A 13,485-nucleotide genomic window follows, 5' to 3' on the forward strand; every position below is an offset into this window, starting at 1 on the left:
TAATGGCCGTCAGCAGCTAGACCCTTCCCCGGCTGGAAGGCCAAGTTGGTCAGCAATTTTGGCTTTCAGAGTCCCGCCCTGTTGCCAAACTGAACACATTAGCCTATGTTGAGCCCTGGGTAAGCATTGTCTGAGACAGAGGGACAATACAATAGACCAGAACTCCCTGGGTGAAATGGCACTTGGGCCAGTCAAATGGAGAAGGGAGTGGCCAGTGGGAGCCTTGAACCTCTGTCAGCACCACAGGCTGGAAGGGACTGTGGGAGACACCAAAGAAAGCAGCTCATAGCCAGGCATGGTGGCGCACGCCTTTAATCCCAGCACTCGGGAGGCAAAGGCAGGCGGATCGCTATGAGTTCGAGGCCCGTCTGGTCTACAAAGTGAGTCCAGGATGGTCAAGGCTACACAGAGAAACCCTGTCTTGAAAAACAAACAAACAAAAAACAACAACAACAAAAACAAAAAGAAAGCAGCTCATACACTTGATCCCAGAGATGAGAGGCAGGAGGATCACTACAAGTTCCAGGCCAGCCTGGGCTCCCTAGTGAGAGGCTTTGTCTCAAAAGCCAAGAACCATACATTGACAGGAGGAAATAAACTCAGAGCTGGACACAGTGACTGGGTTGCAGGATTGGGAGACATTTGAGTTCACACACAAGTTTGGGACCAGCTTGGGCAACATAGCCAGATGCTATTTAAAAGAAAACAGCTGGGCGTGGTGACGCATGCTTTTAATCCCAGCACTTAAGAAGCAGAGGTGTCCAGGCCCGCCGGACAATCAACTGGGACCCCCTTGGGAGAGAATGGGGGACAAGAGACACGAAGAACGGACAGCAAGTCAAGGGGTCTGATCAAGCTGACACCGTTTATTTTTTCACAGGCTGTTTATATCGACAGTAAGCAGGAACTTGGGAGGGGGAGCAGGGTGAACTTTGGCAGCAGATGTCCAGGATGTTTTAGCAGGGTAAAGGGGTTATCTATTGTACCTAAACTCTCTGTCCTATTTTCTTTTTTCTTTTTAATATTTATTCATTCATTATTTATACAGTATTCAGAGGGCACCAGATCTCATTACAAATGGTTCTGAACCACCATGTGGTTGCTGGGAATTGAACTCAGGACCTTTGGAAGAACAGCCAGTGCTCTTAACCTGTGAGCCATCTCTCCAGCCCCTCTGTCCTATTTTCTAAGAAGCTAGTTTGTGCAGGCGGTGGAAACTTACTGAGGGCAGCTAGGTTTCTGGAAAGTATCTTGGAGGAAAGAAAGAAGTCACAAGGTAGTTTGGTCCAGGTCCACTCATCATTTTGAGCCAAGGTCCAAGATCTATATCCAGCCTGGTTAGGGCCTTGACTCCCCACACAGGGGCAGGTGGATCTCTGAATTCAAGGCCAACCTAGTCTCAAACAGAGGAAGTTCCACGACAGCCAAGGCTATACAGAGAAACTCTGTCTGGAAAACTAAACCAAATCAGACAATGAAACAAAAAAATGTTTTCATCTCTAGAAAGACAAGGTTAAAAGAATCTAGGGTATCCTAGGCTATATAGCAAAGTCGAAGCCAGCCTGGGCTACATGAGACCCTATCTATAACAACAGCAACAATAACAAAAAACCCAACCCAGATGACATCATGGCCTTGCACAGACCCTAAATAATGTGAAGATGTCAGTTCCCCGACAGCCTTGTGTGTGCCTTACACCCCTGATTTCACACCTCCTTCCCCCTGGTTCCTGACCTATCTAAGCCATATTCTGTCTCTTGAGTCTCTCAGGACTCACAAGGTCACCTCAGCATCTGGATACCTCCCACCCTTTCTGTCCGGATGGCTCGGCCCCATAACTTACCCTCATGCCTCAAACCCCCAACTCCAGAGTTGCCTGCCTTCTACCTTCGTTTATTCTGCTTAGTACTTAGCCCAACATACTGTGCTTGTTTATGTAATTTATTTAGAAATAGCCCAGTGTGGTGGTTTGAAAGAAAATGACCCCCATAGGCCCATAGGGAATGGCACTGTTAGGCAGTGTGGCCTTGTTGGGGTGTGTCACTGGAGACGGGCTTTGAGGCCTCAGATGCTCAAGCCACACCCAGTTTGGCAGTCTCTTCCTGCTGCCTGAGGAGCCAGATGCAGAGGCAGCTCCCTCTCCAGCACCACACCTGTTTGTGTGCCACCATGACCATAACGGCCGACATCCCTGGAACTGTTAGCCAGTCCCAACTAAATGTTTTCCTTTGTAAGAGTGGCGATGGCCATGCTGGAGAGATGGCTCAGTGGTTAAGAACTCTGACTGGGGCTGGAGGGATGGGTCAGTGGTTAAAGAGCACTGGCTGCTCTTCCAGAGGTCCTGAGTTCAATTCCCAGCAACCACATGGCCCACAACCATCTATAAAGGGACCTGATACCGTCTTTTGGCTGGCAGGTGTACAGGCAGACAGAGCACTCATACATTAAAAAGAAATATATAAAAAGAGTTGTCGGGCTGGAGAGATGGCTCAGAGGTTAAGAGCACTGGCTTGTTCTTTCAAAGGTCCTGAGTTCAATTCCCAGCAACCACATGGCAGCTTACAACCATCTATAATAAGACCTGGTGCCCTCTTCTGGTGTGCAGGCATACATGCAAGAACATACTGTATACATAATAAGTAAATCTTTAAAAAAAAAAAAAAGTGTGTGCCAGCACACTTAGCTTTTGGAAAAAAAAAAAAAAAGAGTTGTCACGGTAAGGTGTCCCTTCACAGCAATAACACCCTAAGACACTCAACAAGGATAGTTATGTTGGGGCTTTTTGTTTTGTTTTGTTTTGTTGAGACAGGGTTTTGAGACAGGTAGCCTTGGCTGTCCTGGACTCACTTTGTAGACCAGGCTGGCCTTGACAGTGATCCACCTGCCTCTGCCTCCTGAGTGCTGGGATTAAAGGTGTGTGTCACCACGCCTGGCTTGTGTTGTCTTGTGTCAGGGGAGGTTGTTATTTTTTGCTTTTTGAGGCAGGGTTTCTCTGTGGTGCCCTGGCTGTCTTGGACTCACTTTGTAGACCAACACTCAAACTCACAGAGATCCACCTGCCTCTGCTCCCGAGTGCTGGGATTAAAGGCGTGTGCTGTCTCCCCTCCCACCACCCTGCAGGGTCATAATCGGTTTTAACCCAGTGGAAGACAGATAGGTGGATGTATAGACAGCCATCACAATGCACTCCTGAGTATTTGGGGCCCTGAGTCCTGGGATGTCCTGACTCTGCCATGCATTTTGGTGGAGGCCAGGCCTGAAGTGAGGTTGGGTGTGCCTGACCACAGCTTGAGGTGCCAGACTTTTGGTGTCAAGAGCTAAAGACCCAGGAATAGAAGTTACGGACTGGGCTACGTTGGCCACCCCTCAATAGCCATCTGACCTCAGATTCAGAGCATGCTCTATTCCTCTTGGGTAGGCCTTGCAACTGAACCCCAAGCCCTGGACCTTTCTACGATTCACTGCAGAAACACAGGCTGGCAGAGACAGAGCCTGGCACCAGTCCCAGCATGTTTCCCAACCTGAGTGTGAATCCTTAGTGGATGTCCCGCCATCTGTTTTCCTGTCTGGCCGTGAGCTAAGGCAGTGTAACGGGGATGGTCGGATGTGGCCCACACCGAACCCCCCTAGATCCCGTCTCTGGGCTGAGTGCCAACAGAATGGATCACATAAAACTAGTGCTGAGCCAACGGAGGGTCAGATGTTCTGATGGGGATGCAGGTACTAGAAGAACCGAGGCTTCCTCTATGTGGTACCTTACTATCCCCCCTCCCCAGGCCTCTGAAGAAAGGACTTGAAACTCTATCCAAGGGTCCTCATAAGATAGAAGAAGACACAGAAGACTCCGTTCAACAACCAAGCTGAGTCTCTTGGGGACACACTTAGGAGAACCAAGGACATGGAGCCTGAGGAGCTGAGTAGGGGTTTGAGTAGTGGGAGGCCCAGGAGGTCCTTGCAAAGTGTGTGTGTGTGTGTGTGTGTGTGTGTGTGTGTGTGTGTGTGTGTGTGTGTGTGTGAAAGAGGTAGCCCCATCAGTGAACATGGATAAGTCTCTAGGGCTTCCAGGCCACCAAAGTCAGGCTGGGTTGGGGTAAGCCCCACTGGCCTTATGACATGTGGCTCCACATGTGGCAAGACTGAGCTCCAGGTTGGGTGGAGACTCAAAACCTTACCAGCTTAGAAAACATGATTTAAGTCTCGGGCCCTGCCTCAAAGCCAGGCCTCCACGGACAACAGGGACAGGTGGGTTTTTGTCAGTCATCTGTGTAGGGGAAGGAGGGCTGGGAAAAGAGAGCCACTGGGGCAATCTCTAAAGTTACAGAGGGCTGGAGAGCTGGCTCAGTGGTTAAGAGCACTGGCTGCTTTTCCAGAGGCCCTGAGTTCAATTCCCAGCACCTACAAGGCGGCTCACAACTGCCTGTAACTCCAGTTCCAGAAGATCTGACACCCTCTCACAGATATACATGCAGGCAAAACACCAATGCAAATAAAACAAATTAGAGAGAGAGAGAGAGACCTAATGGTCCTCTTATTTCCAAGTTGAGCACTTTGGCTGTGTTCAGCCTTTCACCTCTTTTTTACTATCCCCCAGCTCTCAAGAGTCAGCCAGGAGTGGTGGCGCACGCCTTTAATCCCAGCACTCGGGAGGCAGAGGCAGGTGGATCTCTGTGAGTTCAAGGCCAGCCTGGTCTACAAAGTGAGTCCAGGATGGCCAAGGCTACACAGAGAAACCCTGTCTCGAAAAACCAAAAAAAAAAAAGAGTCAGCCAGGAGTGGTGGCTCACGCCTTTAATCCCAACACTGAGGAGGCAGAGGCAGGTGGATCTCTGTGAGTTCAAGGCCAGCCTGATCTACAAAGGCAGGCCAGGACTACAAGAGAAACCCTATTTCAAAAAATTAACACACACACACACACACACACACACACACACACACACACACAGAATGGTCAGAGCACATAATCTCCAATCTGAGGTCACACTTGCTTTTTCCAGTGCAGTCAAGTCACCTGCCTGAGCCTCGGGTCCCTTGCCTGTGCGGTAGGGTCTGTGTCATCAGCACCAGGGCTCCAGGCAGCTGCAGGAGGCCTAGGGGAGAGGCTCATCCCGGGCAGGGGAAAGAAGGTTTCCATTCCACTTAGCTTCCTGAGCCGTGAGGGACACCACAGACGTCACTCCATGGAGAGAGAGAGAGAGAGAGAGAGAGAAGCCCCACACAGGGGGCTAGCTAGCTATACAGTAGTGCAGCTCGTAGAAAGAAGGCTCAGCATCTATAAAACCCAGGATTCCATCCCCAGCACGGTACAACTCACTTGGGAGGTAGAGGCAGGAAGATGAGACATTCAAAGTCATCCTTGCCTGCATAACAGCAAAGCTGAGGTATGATGCCCTGCCTTTAAAAAATGGGGGGGATGGGAGTGGGGGAGTAAGCAATGGGTCTGACAGGCAGTTGTGAGCCACCTGAAGTGGGACGGAATCCAGGTCCCCTAGAAGAACACTATGTGCTTTTAACTGCTGAGCCACCTCTCCATTACCAAGAAAATGGTGAAAAGAAAAGGAAAAAAAAAAAAAAAAAAAAAAGCATAAATAAATAAATAAATATTCTTCAATGTGGTCACTTTTGGAAGAGGGATAAAAAGAGATGCAGCTACTCCTCCGCCCAATCTGTCTTCAGGGTCCGGAAGTGAGGTTGAGGTCTAAGTACAAGCCAGAGTCATGCTTAGCTCAGCAGTTGTCAGTCACCGTGTAGCAGCCCTGTCTACTGATGAGCATCCTGGCTCCTCTGTGAGGTGGGCTAACAAGCCTTGACTCTCTCTGGGCGTGTTTGCCTCTGTCTGAACCTGGCTCAAGACCATCTCCTCACCCAGCACAGTCTCCTGGAGGGAATTCGTTTCGTGGGGTTCATTGCGACTGTAACTACCATAGCTCATCTCACCACCTGAGGATGCAAGTAAGAGCATTTTGAACTTCCCAAGAACACTCTCCCTCTTCCTCCCAGGGTCATTCCTGCCCTGTACTGGACTTACAGTTCGCTTCCTTTTATTTTGTTTTGTTTGAGACAGGGTCTCCCTATGTAGCTCTGGCTGTCCTGGAACTTACTCTATAGACCAGGCTGGCCTTGAACTCACAGAGATCTGCCTGCTTCTGCCTCCTATTTTTTAATTACCAGTATTTTTAGTATTATTAGTATGTCCGGCTAGCAATCAATTAAGACAGTGACACTTGTTATATTTTAAAATAGCCTTAGTTAACCTGGGGCAGGGCAGATATTAATCCTCTACCTCCCATAGTGGGGCAGGCATGGGATCCCTGCCTCAATCCCATGCCGTCTGTTTTTAGTAATTTTTATCAAGCTACTTTCCACCCATAATCTCAAATACTTGTTAATGTTCTTCATCTGGGCTGGATTCTCCATCCATGCTGGCCATGTGCTTCTTCTCCAGCTCACCCATGGCAGCCTTCCTCTCTTCCCTTCAGGTCTCTCTCCTTTTTCCTCTGTGGTGGTCTCTCTTCTTCCCAGAATTCCTCTCTCTCCTCGCCCCACCTATCTCTTTTGCCCTGCCCAGGTGGGATGGCTTTTTATTAATCAAAAGTTGGGTCACAGACACAACAAGCAGTAATTAGCACCAAAATACATCAGACCATCCCTCAACAGCCTCCTGAGTGCTCAGATAAAGGCTGTGCCACCACCACCCTGGGTAGTTTTTTTGTTTGTTTGTTTCTGTGTCTTGGCTGTCCCAGACTCTGATTTCAGAGATCCGCCTGCACTGCCAGGCTGCCTGGCCTGGTTTTTTGCTTTGTTTTGCTTGTTTGTTTTTCAAGACAAAGTTTCTGTGTAACAGCCCTGGCTGTCCTGGACTCCGTAGATCAGGCTGACCTCGAACTCACAGTGATGCCTGCCTCTGCCTCTTTTTTTTTTTTTTTTTCCCGAGACAGGGTTTCTCTGTGTAGCCTTGGCCATCCTGGACTCACTTTGTAGACCAGGCTGGCCTCGAACTCACATCGATCCGATCGGCCTCTGCCTCCCGAGTGCTGGGATTAAAGGCATGCATCTCCATGCCCAGCCAGGTCTTTCTTAAAATATATATATATTAAACAGAACATGGTAAGCTACCCCCCATCCCCATATCCTAGCATTCAGGAGGCTGAGACAGGAGGATGACTCAAGTTTAAAGTCAGAGTTGGCCACATAGCAAGACGGTTTCAATCTCACCTCACATGAACAAATTAATGAACATACACCTAAGGGTGGGGAGCTCGTTTGCCGAGCTCATGCACAGTTAAAATATGATTAATAATAGTAATAACAGGCAACAGGGCAGGGAGATGACTCATCAGGCATAAGCAACTCTATAGCATTGTCCTCTGATCTCCACACAATGTGAAGACACCCATATGCAGCAATCATTTTTAAAATAAAATACATGCAAAAAAATAAAAAAATAAAAAAATAAAATAAAATAAAATACATGCAAGAGCAAGTTAGCTCAATGGCAGAGCACATTCGTAGCATGCACGAGTAAAAAAAAAAAAGGACATCATGGCTCCCAGGTATTGTTGGGCAGGTTTTTTATTGTAGCTATGAGGAAGGGTACAGTCAGAAGCATCTGGAAGCCTCTAGACTGAACACGGCCCGTGTAGATGAAAGGAAGAGGAGGAGGGCAAGTGGACCCAGTGAGAAGCCGAGGAGCAGAAGAAGAACAGGACCAGGAGACGTCATGGCTACAATGGCAGGTTCATCTAGGACCAGAAGCCGCAGGAAGGGGAGTGAAGTCCAGCCTTGGGCTGGAGGTTTACGGTAGGGGGCTGCTGGCGACGTGCTGGGAGGACCACAGTGACCGAGTGGCCTCTGTGCTGGGTTTCGTTGGACCTGACAATGCACAAAGCCTTAGTTCCAAGCCAGTATCAAAGAAATGACTAAAGTGGGCAGAAGAGTGGATAGCAGAGGCTAGGGAGCGGAGGGAGGGAGGAACAGGGCAGGGAGGGGAGCCGGGTGGGGTAGCAGCAGGTCTGTAGACACCAGACTCGGCCTGAACTTGGCTGTGATGTCTACAGCAGGCGTCCTGACCACAGCTGAAAAAACACACAGTTCACAATGGCACAGAGAGGGAATCTGAGGAATTTCGAATGCTAATTCCTCTGCCGGCTTGTATTCAGGTAACAAACTGTCACAGTTGCGGCCCCCTGAACAAACCCTACTGATAATGCCCCACAATTTAAGTTGTAATCTTTTTTGTTGTTGTTATTGTTGTTTGTTTTTCAAGACAGGGTTTCTCTGTGTAGTGTTGGCTGTCTTGGAATTCACTCTGTAGACCAAGCTGGCCTCAAACTCACAGAGATCCACCTGCTTCTGACTCCTGAGGGTTGGTTTTAAAGGGGTGAGCCACCACCCTCCTGCTCAATTTGCAAATTTTGTTGTTGTTTTGTCTTTTTCCAAGACAGAGTCTCCCTGTGTAGCCTTGGCTGTCCAGGACTCGCTTTGTAAACCAGGCTGGCCTTGAACTCACAGAGATCCACCTGTCTTTGCCTCCCCGAGTGCTGGGACTACAGGTATGGGCCACTGTACCCAGATCAACTTGTAATTTTTTGTTTGTTTGTTTTGTTTTGTTTTGTTTTTGAGACAGGGTTTCTCTGTGTAACAGAGCCCTGGGCGTCTTGTACTCACTTTGTAGACCAGGCTGGCCTCCAACTCACAGAGATTTGCATGCCTCTACCTCCTGAGTGCTGGGATGAAAGGCGTGAGCCGCCACCACCTGGCTCGATTTGTAATCTTTTTTTTTTAACTTAAAAAAAAAAAAGATTTACTTATTATTATGTATACAGTGCTGTTTGCATGTACACCTGCAGGCCAGAAGAGGGCATCAGATCACATTATAGATGGTTATGGGCCACCATATGGTTGGTGGGAATTGAACTCAGGACCTCTGGAAGCGCAGTCACTGCTCTTAACCTCTGAGCTATCCATCCAGCCCCTCAATTTGTAATCTTAAGAAGTGTTGAAACCAAGGCACTGCTGGGAAATGGAAATGCTGGGTGGGGTTCAGAGGTCATTTGCCAGTTGAGAGGGTCATTCTCCTCAGATTGTCCTGGAGCAGGGGCTCCCTGTCACTGTCATGAAGAAAGGCCTGGTCCTGAGTTTCAAGTTCTGTCTAAAAAGCAGCTGAGGGTAACAAGACTCTGGCCCTTGTGGGGCTACCTCCAGGGACTTCTGGAAGGAGCAAAGGAACACTACTGACACCTGGAGAGGTACTCCTGAAGTGGGGGACCCCCATCTCTGTCCTGCCCTCTCCTGCCCTCCCCTCCTCTCTTTTCCTCATTCCTCACACCCCACCCCTACTCTCCACACTGAATTTTAAAGCCCCTTACTTCTGCCTGTAGTGAGGTACCACACAATTGCTTATGGCTCTTTGGTCTCTAAACTCTTCTTTGGCCCATTTCCCCTGGCAGGTGTGACCTCAGAGACTGTGATGTAGGCTGGAGTGAGCTTTGGGTGGGGGTGGGGGGTAAGGGGGATGGGGGTGGGATGGGGGGGTGGGATGGGGGGGTGGGATGGGGGGGGGGGGAACCTGGGCCCAGGGCAGGGCTGCAGGCTGGAGGGTGTGCAGACCTCAGAAAGGAAGGAAGGGCCTCTCCCAGCCCTGCAGGTAAGGCTCTACCCAGATGGAAATGTAGGTTCCCAGGGAGAGAGAAAGAAGGGGACGGACACAAAAGGATCGTTGGGCTCCACCTCTTGAAATCTATCATTCACAAAGGCCAGAAGGGAACAGCTACCTGGGAGTGTTTCCCCATCCCTGGAGTGTGTGTGGGGGGGAGGGGGGGCGGGTGTCAATAGCTACTGTCTCATGTGAGAGAGGGAGGACTCCAGAGGTCGGAACCTGAAAGGCCAGTCTAACCCTAGCAGGGGGCACTAAGGGAGCGCCGAAGATCCTTCATCTGGGGTGCAAAGCCTTGCTCTCCCCTGAGGAGTCCCATCTCCCCAGAAGGTGCTCTCCCAGGCCCTTTCTTCCAATTCCTGCCCCTCCCTCCCTCCAGAGTACATAGCCTTTCTCCTACCTCCTGGCTTCCCTGGGGCTTCGGTCTGTTGTACTGACCAGCCAGCCCCTTCCTTCACTCTGGGCCTTCTGCAGAGCCCTTTTCTGGCTCTTTCCAGTGTGTTTCAACATGCAGCTAAGACTCTCCAAGAGCAAATGCACAAACACACACACACAGAGGGAGAGAGAGAGAGAGGGAGAGAGAGAGAGAGAGAGAGAGAGGGAGAGAGAGAGAGAGAGAGAGAGAGAGAGAGAGAGAGAGAGAGAGAGAGAGAGAGAGAGAGAGAGCAAAATTAAAATAAAACACCTGCTCCTGGGGCTCCAGCACCCCGTAAAACTGGCACAGTGGTCTGTAGTCCAGCATTGGGGAGGGGGCGGGGAGGGAGCAGGAGAACTGGAAGTTTAAGGCTAGCCTTAAAGCTACATAACACCTTAGAAACCAGTGTGTGCTATATGAGACTGCTTAAAACAACCTGGGGGAAAAAAAAAGAAAGAAAGAAAGAAAGAAAAAGGAAAAACTAAGGTCCTTGGGCTAGGGATGCTCAGCTGTTAAGAACACTGGTTGCTCTCTCAGAGAATCCAGGTTTGATTCCCAGAAACCACACAGTGACTCAACTCTAGCTCAGGGTTTTATGCTTAATAAAAGAAAATGAGCCAGGCCATGGTGGCGCATGCCTTTAATCCCAGCACTCGGGAGGTCAAGGCAGGTGGATCGCTGTGAGTTCGAGGCCAGCCTGGTCTACAAAATGAGTCCAGGACAGCCAAGGCTACATAGAGAAACTCTGTCTCAAAAATAAATAAATAAAAGAAAATTATAGAGCCGGGCGTGGTGGCGCACGCCTTTAATCCCAGCACTCGGGAGGCAGAGGCAGGTGGATCGCTGTGAGTTCGAGGCCAGCCTGGTCTACAAAGTGAGTCCAGGATGGCCAAGGCTACACAGAGAAACCCTGTCTTGAAAAACCAAAAAAAAAAAGAAAATTATAAGAAGATATCAGAATGAGAGGGAGGGAGGAATGGGAGGCTACTACAAGGGATGGGATAACAATTGAGATGTAATATGAATAAATTAAAAATATATTTAAAAAAGAAGATATCAGATATTAGATTATATGAAGTTTATGAAGTGAGCATGGGGAAAGAAAGAAATGGGGCAGGGGTACCCCAGAGAGAGAGAGACAGAGACAGAGGAAAAGAGAAGGGATTAAGAGAGGGTAAGAGAGTAAAGAGAGACAGAGGAAGAGAGAAAGGGGATAAGAGGTAAAAGAGGAGGCTGGAGAGATGGCTCAGTGGTTAAGGGCACTAACTTCTTTTCCAGAGGTCCTGAGTTCAATTCCCAGCACCCACATGGTGGCTCACAACCATCTATAATGAGATCTGGTGCCCTCTTCTAGTGTGCAGGAGTACATGCAGGTAGAACACTGTATATGTAATAAATAAATCTTTTTTAAAAAGAGAGAGAGGTAAGAGAGGGAGAGAGAGGTAGGTCTGTTCTTTCATACACTGGGCATAGCCACGCCCCCTTGGCAGGTAGGCAATGACATCACAGGTAGGCAGACTGAAGCCGAATTCTAGCAGGGGATCAGACTCCCTTTTTGACCTCTGAGGACACCTGGCATGGGTGCGGTGCACATACAAACAGGGAGACTGCTCATACATAGTCATATAAATCTAAAGGCTCATACACAATAAAATAAATACATCTCAAAATCAAACCAAACAACGAAGAAAACCCCAGCTCTTGAAACACACCTGTGTACCAGCACAAGTAGAAAAAGCAGAGTACATTAAGGATGACACTCTGTCAAAGACCAGCCAAAGCGCAAAGCCCTCGTTGAAGAGCTCGCATCTGCTCTTCCCTGCTCACTGCTTGACTCAGTGGTTTCATTTCTAGGGAAGACAGAGACACACACCAGAGCCTGAGAAAGTGTGCCAAGGCTGGCGGGGCTTTGGCAGAGCCAGCTGGTGAGCCAGTCTCACCCAGACCAGCTAATTCTTCTCCAGGAGACCCTGGCCATGTATAAATGTATGCATTTATAAAAATGTAACAGTGTCTAGGCAGATGCGGTGGCCACAAAAGAAAAAGTAACAATATTTAAAAGATCCAAAAGCGTTTCAAAACAAAAACCAGGCCAGTTGAGGAGCTCAGTAAATAAAGATGTTACTTTGGACTGGGACACCCCCTCTTCCGCCTCTACCTGTTTTGGGATGATGTGGTAGGTCACAGTCGCCTCTAGGGATCCACCACTCTCCCCTCCCACGAGTCACCACCTTTCTCTGGGACTAATCCTATCAACCTAGACAGCTGCAGAGCCATAATTGATGGAAGGGACACAAAACAAACTCCCTCCAGGATTTCCAAAACAGGTCCCCTCTACTAAGCTGTCCCGGTAGGGGTCAGCCCCTGAGGCATTGGAGAAACATCATCATCAACAACAACAATAACAACAACAACAACAACAACCACCAGGAGGCCGGGATTCCTTCTCCTCCTCCCAGTTCCTTGGGCTTTGGGCTTTGGGCTTTGGTTTGACGACTCTGTGGTATTTGTGCTAAGGAAGCTCACAATAAGCGGGTTTAGAGACCCAGGGAAAGTCTGAGGCTGGGGAGCAGGGAGCGCAGGGGCAGTTGTGCTAAACTGGATTCTCCATCCTAAGAAAGTAGTAGAAAGGTCAGAGCGGTGCGGGGGAGGGGGCGCTTAGGAGCCTGGTGGGGTTACAGCAGCTGAATAGCAGTGGATGTGAAAGAGTCGAGGGTCCATACAGAGGAGGTTTTTAATCTCCAGCGGGCGAGAGGCTCCCTGGATTCTGGCAAGGAGATGAAAACTTCTAGTCCCAGATGACATACAAGGAAACTGAGGCAAGAGGGCTCACTCTTAACAGTGAGAGAGGGGTGTACAGGTAAATCTCCCAGTCTCAGCCTCTTCAAAACCCATCAGGCCTCCACTCCCACCTCAAACGTTCTCATCTGAAGAAGGGGAGAAGAGGGGGTGTACAGATCCCGGGACCAAGCGTTGGGGCCAGCGGCTCCACACTGTCTTTCCTTGCTCCCCAGTTTTTTCAGGCTACTCCTTCCACCTGAAGACCCTGCCGCGTGTGCGGCGGGTCGGAAGCCAGAGCATCCGGAAAGTCCAGCGCGGACTTCCAAAGGTAATCCATTCCTCTCCTGGACGCGCCCCGCGGCGACCTGCCAGGTATCCGATGCGCCCAAGGTCGCGGAGCAGCGCTTTGGGATCCAGGCTTCGGATTCCCAGTTGTCCCCCATCCCTCTTGCACCTCACCCTCCGAAGGCTACCGGGGTTGCGGGAGGGAATTGTGGAGCCTTCGCCGGTCCAGACTAGGCCTTGCCACGCCGTGCTCAACTTTGGGGTGCGGCTCAGGTGCAGGCGTTGGCCGAGGGACCAAGGCGCGGAACTGGTGCGCGCACAATTGTCGCCTGTGGAACAGGTGGCCAGGCGG

Source organism: Acomys russatus, chromosome 17 (genome assembly GCF_903995435.1).
Source record: "Acomys russatus chromosome 17, mAcoRus1.1, whole genome shotgun sequence".
NCBI lineage: Eukaryota > Metazoa > Chordata > Mammalia > Rodentia > Muridae > Acomys > Acomys russatus.